Genomic DNA, 9,655 nt, shown 5'->3' with positions numbered 1-9,655 from the left:
TGTGTGTGTGTGTGTGTGTGTGTGTGTGTGTGTGTGTGTGTGTGTGTTTTCAGGCCAGGCACACTAACATGCAGTTTGACATAGTACCACAATAGGAAAGGCACTGGTGTGCCTTTGCTGGGCCACTGATTCAAACATGGTACCCTAAACGTGTCATGGCACTCTTCTATAAAATGGCAAGTAAAACTATTTTCAGAGAAGAGAAAAAAATTTTTTCCATTGCAGACTTATAAGCTAACTGTTACTTTTAGCGGTTTTGTTGCTCTGGGCACTTAGTAAGTTATAGAATCCGGGGAGCTGCCTATGCACTATTAAACTAATAACTTTGTATATTTGGAGATATATATGTAGATTTAGTTTTAGACTTTTTTTTTTTTTTTTTTTTTTTTTTTTTTTTTGCTTAAGAGGCTAAAGTAACTCCATCTTGGATGCTAATGTGCCATGTTGACTTCTGATTAACCCCAGTCCCAGGAAGGTCTGTAAGATTTCCAGTTGATCGATTGTTCCTTGTGTAAGAGCACAGTTATGGTAAATCCTGCCCTTAGGTCAAAACAACCTTGATGTTATCATACTTCAATCTTCCTACACATCCCTCTGAATCACCCTTTTCCAATGGCATGTAAGCCCTGGGTCTAGGGTTATAATGGTGCAGGGATCCACCATCTTGTTTTGCTGCCACCTGAGACACAGACATGGCTTCCGTTTGTAAGTCCCTTTTAAATGTTTCTTTCTTAGAAAATTGACTTGTTGGCCTCTTTCTTCAGCCTCTCAGCTTCCTGAACTTTTGGGGGTAGGTTTGCATAGATCTGCCCACCACAGAGAACAGCGGTTTTAAGAAGCATCATTCATAAGTTATAAAAGGGTACATAATAAAAAGTTGATTTCCTATTTCTGTTCCTCACCCCAAGCTACTAAATTCCCTCCCTAAATATATTGTTCATTTCTTGTGATTTCATTCACGGTTACTTTATGAAGATATATACAGACACATCCAAACAAAGAGGCTACATTTGTAGTCTACTTGTACATATTACAAATGTTGTCCTAGTGAAATCATATAATTATCAGCTTTAATTACTGAGTTATCAAACTCAGGTTGTTAGCACTAGAGAGCAACGGGGGGACCAAGAGAGAGATTGGGGAAAAGGTTGGGAAGTAGAAAAAGAGAGGAAGAGAAGGAGAAAAAGTACTGGTAAGGATGTTTTGGGTGTCTTTATAAATGAATAACAAATGGGGGGCTGGCAAGATGGCCCAATAGGAACAGCTCCAGTCTGCAGCTCACAGTGAGAACAAGGCAGAAGGCAGGTGATTTCTGCATTTCCAACTGAGGTACCCGGTTCTTCTCACTGGGACTGGTTAGACATTAGGTGCAGCCCATGGAAGGCGAGCAGAAGCAGGGTGAGGTGTCGCCTCACCAAAGAAGCACAAGGGGTTGGGGAACTCCCTCCCCTAGCCAAGGGAAGCCATGAGAGACTGTGCCATGAGGGATGGTGCTATCTAGCCCAGATACTATGCTTTTCCCCCAGTCTTGCAACCCGAAGACCAGGAGATTCTCTTGGGTGCCTACGCCACCAGGGCCCTGGGTTTCAATCACAAAATGGGGCAGCCATTTGGCCAGACACTGAGCTAGCTGCAGGAGGTTATTTTTCATACCCCAGTGGTGCCTGGAACACCAGCAAGACAGAAATGTTCACTCCCTTGGAAATGGGGCTGAAGCCAGAGAGCTGAGTGGTCTTGCTCAATGGATCCCACCCCATGGAGCCCAATAAGCTAAGATCCACTGGCTTGAAATTCTTGCTGCCAACACTGCAGTCTGAAGTCGAACTGGGACACTCGAGCTTGGTGGGGGTAGGGGCGTCTACCATTACTGAGGCTTCAGTAGGCAGTTTTCCCCTCACAGTGTAAAGAAAACCGCTGGGAATTTCGAACTGGATGCAGAACCCACCACAGTGCCAGTCTGCTTCTCTAGATTCCTCCTCTCTGGGCAGGGCATCTCTGAAAGAAAGGCAGCAGCCCCAGTCAGGGGCTTATGGATAAAACTCTCATCTCCCTGGGACAGAGCACGTGGGGGAAGGGGCGGCTGTGGGTGCAGCTTCAGCAGACTTAAATGTTCCTGCTTGCTGGCTCTGAAGAGAACAGAGGATTTCCCAGCACAGCACTAGAGCTCTGCTAAGGGACAGACTGCCTCCTCAAGTGGGTTCCTGACCCCCGTGCCTCCTGACTGGAAGATATTTTCCAGCAGGGGTCGACAGACACCTCATAAAGGAGAGCTCCAGCTGGCATCTGGCAGGTGCCCCTCTGGGACGAAGCTTCCAGAGGAATGAGCATGCAGCAATCTTTGCTGTTCTGCAGCCTCTGGTGGTGATACGCAGGCAAACAGAGACTGGAGTGGACCTCCAGCAAACTCCAGCAGACCTGCAGAAGAGCGGCCTGACTGTTAGAAGGAAAACTAACGAACAGAAAGCAATAGCATCAACATCAACAAAAAGGACGCCCACATAAAAACCCCATCCGAAGGTCACCAACATCAAAGACCAAAGGTAGATAAATCCACGAAGATGAGGAAAAACCAGCACAAAAAGCCCGAAAATTCCAAAAACCAGAATGCCTCTTCTCCTCCAAATGATCACAACTCCTCGCCAGCAAGGGAACAAAACTGGATGGAGAATCAGTTTGACAAATTGACAGAAGTAGGCTTCAGAAGGTGGGTAATGACAAACTCCTCCAAGCTAAAGGAGCATGTTCTAACTGAATGCAAAGAAGTTAAGAACCTTGATAAAAAGTTACAGGAACTGCTAACCAAAATGAGTTTAGAGTAGAACATAAATGACCTGATGGAGCTGAAAAACACAGCACGAGAACTTCGTGAAGCATACACAGGTATCAATAACCGAATCGATCAAGCGGAAGAAAGGATATCAGAGATTGAAGATCAACTTAATGAAATAAAGCATGAAGACAAGATTAGAGAAAAAAGAATGAAAAGAAAAGAAAAGGAACGAACAAAGCCTCCAAGAAATATGGGACTATGTGAAAAGACCAGCCTACATTTGACTGGTGTACCTAAAAGTGATGGAGAGAATGGAACCAACTTGGAAAACACTCTCAAAGATATTATCCAGGAGAACTTCCCCAACCTAGCAAGGCAGGACAACATTCAAATTCAAGAAATACAGAGAACACCACAGAGATACTCTTCAAGAAGAGCAACCCCAAGACACGTAATTGTCAGATTTACCAAGGTTGAAATGAAGGAAAAAATGCAGCCAGAGAGAAAGGTCAGGTTTCCCACAAAGGGAAGCATCAGGCTAACAGTGGATCTCTCCGCAGAAGCCCTGCAAGCCAGAAGAGAGTGGGGGCAATATTCAATATTCTTAAAGAAAACCAGAATTTCATAGCCAAACTAAGCTTCATAAGTGAAGGAGAAATAAAATCCTTTACAGACAAGCAAATGCTGGGGATTTTGTCACCACCAGGCCTGCCTCACAAGAGCTCCTGAAAGAAGCACTAAATACGGAAAGGAAAAACCAGTACCAGGCACTGCAAAAACATAACAAAATGTAAAGACCATCAACACTATGCAGCAACTGCATCAACTAATGGGCAAAATAACTAGCTAGCATCATAATGACAGGATCAAATTCACACATAACAATATTAACCTTAAATATAAGTGGGCTAAATGCCCCCAATTAAAAGGCACAGACTGGCAAATTGGATAGTCAAGACCCATTGGTATGCTGTATTCAGAAGACCCATCTCACATGCAAAGACACACATAGGCTCAAAATAAAGGGATGGAGGAATATTTACCAAACAAATGGAAAGAAAAAAAAACACAAAACACCAGGAGTTGCAATCCTAGTCTCTGATAAAACAGACTTTAAGCTAACAAAGATCAAAAGAGATAAAGAAAGAAGGACATTACATAATGGTAAAGGATCAATGCAAGAAGAAGAGCTAACTATCCTAAATATATATGCACCCAATACAGGAACACACAGATTCATAAAGCAAGTTCTTAGAGACCTGCAAAGAGACTTAATTCCCACACAATAATAGTTGGAGACTTTAACACCCCACTGTCAATATTAGACAGCTCAATGAGACAGAAAATTAACACGGATATTCAGGACTTGAACTCAGCTCTGGACCATGCGGACCTAATAGACATCCACAGAACTCTCCACCCGAAATCAACAGAATATACATTTTTTCTTATCAGCACATAGCACTTATACATAGCACTTATTCTAAAATTGACCACATAATTGGAAATAAAACACTCCTCAGCAAATGCAAAAGAATAGAAATCATAACAAACTGTCTCTCAGACCACAGTGCAATCAAATTAGAACTCAGGATTAAGAAGCTAACTCAAAATTGTACAACTACATGGAAACTGAACAACCTGCTCCTGAATGACTCCTGGGTAAATAACAAAATTAAGGCAGAAATAAATAAGTTCTTTGAAACCAATGGGAACAAAAACACAACATACTAGAATCTCTAGGTCACAGCTAAAGCAGTGTTTAGAGGGAAATGTATAGCACTAAATGCCCACATGAGAAAGCAGGAAATATCTAAAATTGACATCCTAGTGTCACAATTAAAAGAACTAGAGAAGCAAGAGCAAACAAATTCAAAAGCTAGCAGAAGACAAGAAATAACTAAGATCAGAGCAGAACTGAAGGAGATAGAGACATGAAAAACCCTTCAAAAAATCAGTGAATCCAGGAGCTGGTTTTTTGAAAAGATTAGCAAAATTGATAGACCTCTAGCCAGACTAATAAAGAAGAAAAGAGAGAAGAATCAAATAGACACAATAAAAAATGATAAAGGGGATATCACCACTGATTCCACAGAAATACAAACTACCATCAGAGAATACTATAAACACCTCTATGCAAATAAACTATAAAATCTAGAAGAAATGGATAAATTCCTGGACACATACACCCTCCCAAGACTAAACCAGGAAGAAGCCGAATAGACCGATAACAAGTTCTGAAACTGAGGCAGTAATTAATAGCCTACCAACCAAAAAAAAAAAAAAAAGCCCAGGACCAGATGGATTCACAGCCGAATTCTACCAGAGGTACAAAGAAGAGCTGGTACCATTCCTTCTGAAACTATTGCAAACAATAGAAAAAGAGGGACCCCTCCCTAATTCATTTTATGAGGCCAGCATCATCCTGATATCAAAACCTAGCAGAGACACAACAACAACAAAGAAAATTTCAGGCCAATATCCCTGATGAGCATCGATGTGAAAATACTCAATAAAATACTGGCAAACAAAATACAGCAGCATATTAAACAGCTTATCCACCATGATCAAGTCGGCTTCATCCCTGGGATGCAAGGTGGGTTCAACATATGCAAATCAATAAATGTAATCCATCACCTAAACAGAACCAATGACAAAAACCACATGATTATCTCAATAGATGCAGAAAAGGCCTTCGATAAAATTCAACACCCCTTCATGCTAAAAACACTGAATAAACTAGGCATTGATGGAATGTATCTCAAAATAATAAGAGCTATTTATGACAAACACACAGCCAATATCATACTGAATGGGCAAAAGCTAGAAGCATTCCCTTTGAAAACCGGCACAAGACAAACATGCACTCTCTCACCACTCTTATTCATCATAGTATTGGAAGTTCTGGCCAGGGCAATCAGGCAAGAGAAAGAAATAAAGCGTATTCAGATACGAAGAGAGGAAGTCAAATTGTCTCTGTTTGCAGATGACATGATTGTATATTTAGAAAACCCCATCATCTCAGCCCAAAAACTCCTTGAGCTGATAAGCAACTTCAGCAAAATCTCAGGATACAAAATCAATGTGCAAAAATCACAAGCATTCCTATACACCAATTATAGACAAACAGAGTGCTAAATCATGAGTGAAATCCCATTCACAATTGCTACAAAGAGAATAAAATACCTAGGAATACAGCTTACAAGGGATGTGTAGGACCTCTTCAAGGAGAACTACAAATCACTGCCCAAGGAAATAAGAGACGACATAAACAAATGGAAAAACATTCTATGCTTATGGATAGGAAGAATCAATATTGTGAAAGTGGCCATATTGCCCAAAGTGATTTATAGATTCAATGCTATTCCCATCAAGCTACCATTGACTTTCTTCACAGAATTAGAAAAAACTACTTTAAATTTCATATGAAACCAAAAGGAGCCCGTATGGCCAAGATAATCCTAAGCAAAAAGAACAAAGCTGGAGGCATCACACTACCTGACTCCAAACCATCTGATCTTTGACAAACCTGACAAAAACAAGCAATGGGGAAAGGATTCCCTATTTCATAAATGGTGTTGGGAAAACTGGCTAGCCACATGCAGAAAACTGAAACTGGACCCCTTCCTTACACCTTATACAAGAATTAACTCAAGATGGATTAAATATTTAAATGTAAGACCTAAAACCATCAAAACCCTGAAAGAAAATCTAGGCAATACCATTCAGGACATAGGCATGGGCAAGGACTTCATGACTAAAACACCAAAAGCAATGGCACCAAAAGCCAAAATAGACAAATGGGATCTAATCAAACTAAAGAGCTTCTGCACAGCCAAAGAAACTATCATCAGAGTGAACAGGCAACCTACAGAATGGGAGTAAATTTTTGCAATCTATCCCTCTGACAAAGGGCTAAATCCAGAATCTACAAGGAACTTAAACAAATTTACAAGAACAAAACAAACCCCATCAAGAAGTGGGTGAAGGATATGAACAGACACTTTTCGAAAGAAGACATTTATGTGGCCAATAAACATATGAAAAAAAACTCATCATCACTGGTCATTAGAGAAATGCAAATCAAAACCACAATGAGATACCATCTCATGCCAGTTAGAATAGAGATCATTAAAAAGTCAGGAAACAACAGATGCTGGAGAGGATGTGGAGAAATAGGAATGCTTTTACTCTGTTGGTGGGAGTGTAAATTATTTCAACCATTGTGGAAGACAGTGTGGTGATTCCTCAGGGATCTAGAACTAGAAATACCATTTGACCTAGCAATCCATTACTGGATATATACCCAAAGGATTATAAATCATTCTACTAAAAGCACACATGCACACATATGTTTATTGCACCTCTATTCACAATAGCAAAGACTTGGGACCAACCAAAATGCCCATCAATGTTAGACTGGATAAGGAAAATGTGGCACATATACACCATGGAATACTATGCAGCCATAAAAAAGAATGAGTTTCATGTGCTTTGCAGCGACATGGATGAAGCTGGCAACCATCATTCTCAGCAAACTAACACAGGAACAGAAAATCAAACACTGCATGTTCTCACTTGTAAGTGGGAGTTGAACAATGAGAACATATGGGCACAGGGAGGGGAACAACACACACGGGGGCCTGTCAGGAGTTCGGGGGAAAGGAGAGGGATAGCATTAGGAGAAATACTTAATGTAGATGATGGGTTGATGGGTGCAGCAAACCACCATGGCACATGTATACCTATGTAACAAACTTGCAAGTTCTGCATATGTATCCCAGAACTTAAAGTATAATAAAAATAAAATAAAATAATAAAAGAATAGCAAATTATGAATTTCATCATTTTAATGCAATTATACAATATTTTTTTCTGTCACTATTTGGACATATAAACTATTATCAATGACTAATGAAAGTAATTCTAGCTTACACAGTTTTTAAAAAATTGTTTTGAGTTCAACATAACAATTTAGGTACATATTTTTTCATCTCATATAAGGTAATGCAATGAAAACAGTTCCATATAAACAAAGTTGAATATTTTTTAAAAAATCACATGATATATATTTGGAAGAGAAGTAGTTTTAGTTACATTGCAAAGAGCTTGAACCATTCCTGAAAAGTTATTTGAATAGGAAATCTGTAAAGATCTATACCAAAATATTAACAGTAATGACCTTTCAGTAGAGGAATTATAAGACATTTTTAATGTATTCTTGTAACTTTCGGCTTGATTTTTTTCTTTAATATAATACGATGAATGTGCATTATTGTGTAATGATAAAAATTTTGAAACTATTCACATTTGAAGAAAAAAATGAAACAATAATATGTTTTAAAACCAGTTATACTCTGCTAACCCCAAATAAATGTTTTCCTGTAGCTATGGAAGGTTTGACTTCGCTTGATCTGGCCCTCAGATCAGGTAACTCTTAAGAAATTCAGTGAAATCAGGAGGTTGTAGTGAGGAATCCCTGTGGATTGTAGTTTAGAGCTCAGTTTGCGGTTAACCACTGATTAATAGTCTAGGTCCCGGGGTCAAAAGTTTCTACTGTGTACAGCTCTTTCCACCCTTATTTGGTTATATGGCAACTCTAAATATGATAGATAGGAGAGGTGCATCAATGTTTTCCTGAAAGTTTTGTCAATTTTAGAGGAGGTTTGTACTCAACAGCAAGATTAGTGAGCAGTCTTCAGGAAGTTTATTTAAGACAACATTTAAGCATAAATATAACATTCGACCTTGAAATAATATTATTACAGTGTTCTGAAGCCAAAATAAGGTTAATTTTGTTTATACGATTTTATCTAGAGTTCTGGCTTTTGCAAGTGCCTGATGGTCTGCATACTAATTACATGCAAAATAGAAAAGGGTCTATCCCACTGAAAAAGGTTACAGTTCTTTAAACATTATTTTAATATTTGTGTGATTTTAGGGTTGAATTTAAAGTTGCATTACAAACATTGGATAATGCTGGTGTAGATGCTTGCAACAATCTTAAATGTGATTCATAAATGGGATATACAAAAATATAGATCTCCAGTGTAACTGCTGAAGCGTATGGCTTCCATTTGGGAGTAGTGTCAGTATTTTGACAGATCTCAATGGAAGGTTAACCTATTTCTATTTTTAGAGATCACTAAATTGATGTCTGAGAAAGAAAATCAGGATGATGGGGTCACTTGTAGCTTCTGAGGACCAGGCTAATGACTTCTACAGGGTCAGTGTTCCCATATGTTCTTCAAAATGGAACCCCTCATGCCCAGGCCAGTGACTGGCTCAACAACACTTAATTCACTTTGTTTCCCTTGGAAACTATTTTGTAGAAAATAATCAAAGATGATGTTTCCTAATCCCTTTGTAAAGTCATTATCATCCTGATACTATAAAGAATTAGTTCAATTTTGATTTGTCAAAATATAGACGTAAAAATTCCTTTGCCATTGTGAATTGAATCCAGGAGCATTAAAAACATCTGGTAGTATTATATGCTGTATCACTAGCCCATACACTTTATTTCAGGAATGCAAAATGTTTCATTATGAAATATTTCATTATAGAATATTACCAATTATATGTAACTGTATGATTGTTTACCCTGAAAATCCAAGGAATATACTGAAAAATAATTAGATATTATAAAGTTCACATTTAAAAATTGTATAGCTTTTCTGTAGTCTATAAATAATTAGTAAGAAATATATTAGAGAAAAGATCCCATTACAATACTGAAACAACTTCACTAAATTCAACCATGATATATAGGATGCAGGTGAAAAATATATCAAAAGTTTAATGAGTCATTAAAAAGCACATGAACAAATGCAGACATGTTATGTCAAATCTTCCCAAGTTAATTAAAATGCTATTCCAGTTGTA

At 38.7% G+C, this 9,655-nt stretch overlaps 1 protein-coding gene across 1 annotated transcript in view; it reads right to left on the bottom strand.

Annotated features, from left to right (window-relative positions):
• The window catches only part of CPED1 (cadherin like and PC-esterase domain containing 1), a 317,314-nt gene that overhangs the window by 2,339 nt on the left and 305,320 nt on the right, over positions 1-9,655 (bottom strand). The gene's annotated exons all lie outside the window — the stretch shown is intronic.

The sequence above is a fragment of the Hylobates moloch genome, unplaced genomic scaffold (genome assembly GCF_009828535.3).
Source record: "Hylobates moloch isolate HMO894 unplaced genomic scaffold, HMol_V3 SCAFFOLD_1, whole genome shotgun sequence".
Taxonomy (NCBI): Eukaryota; Metazoa; Chordata; class Mammalia; order Primates; family Hylobatidae; genus Hylobates; species Hylobates moloch.
Note: the sequence above shows the minus strand (reverse complement) of the source record. Positions and strands in the feature narration are given on the sequence as shown.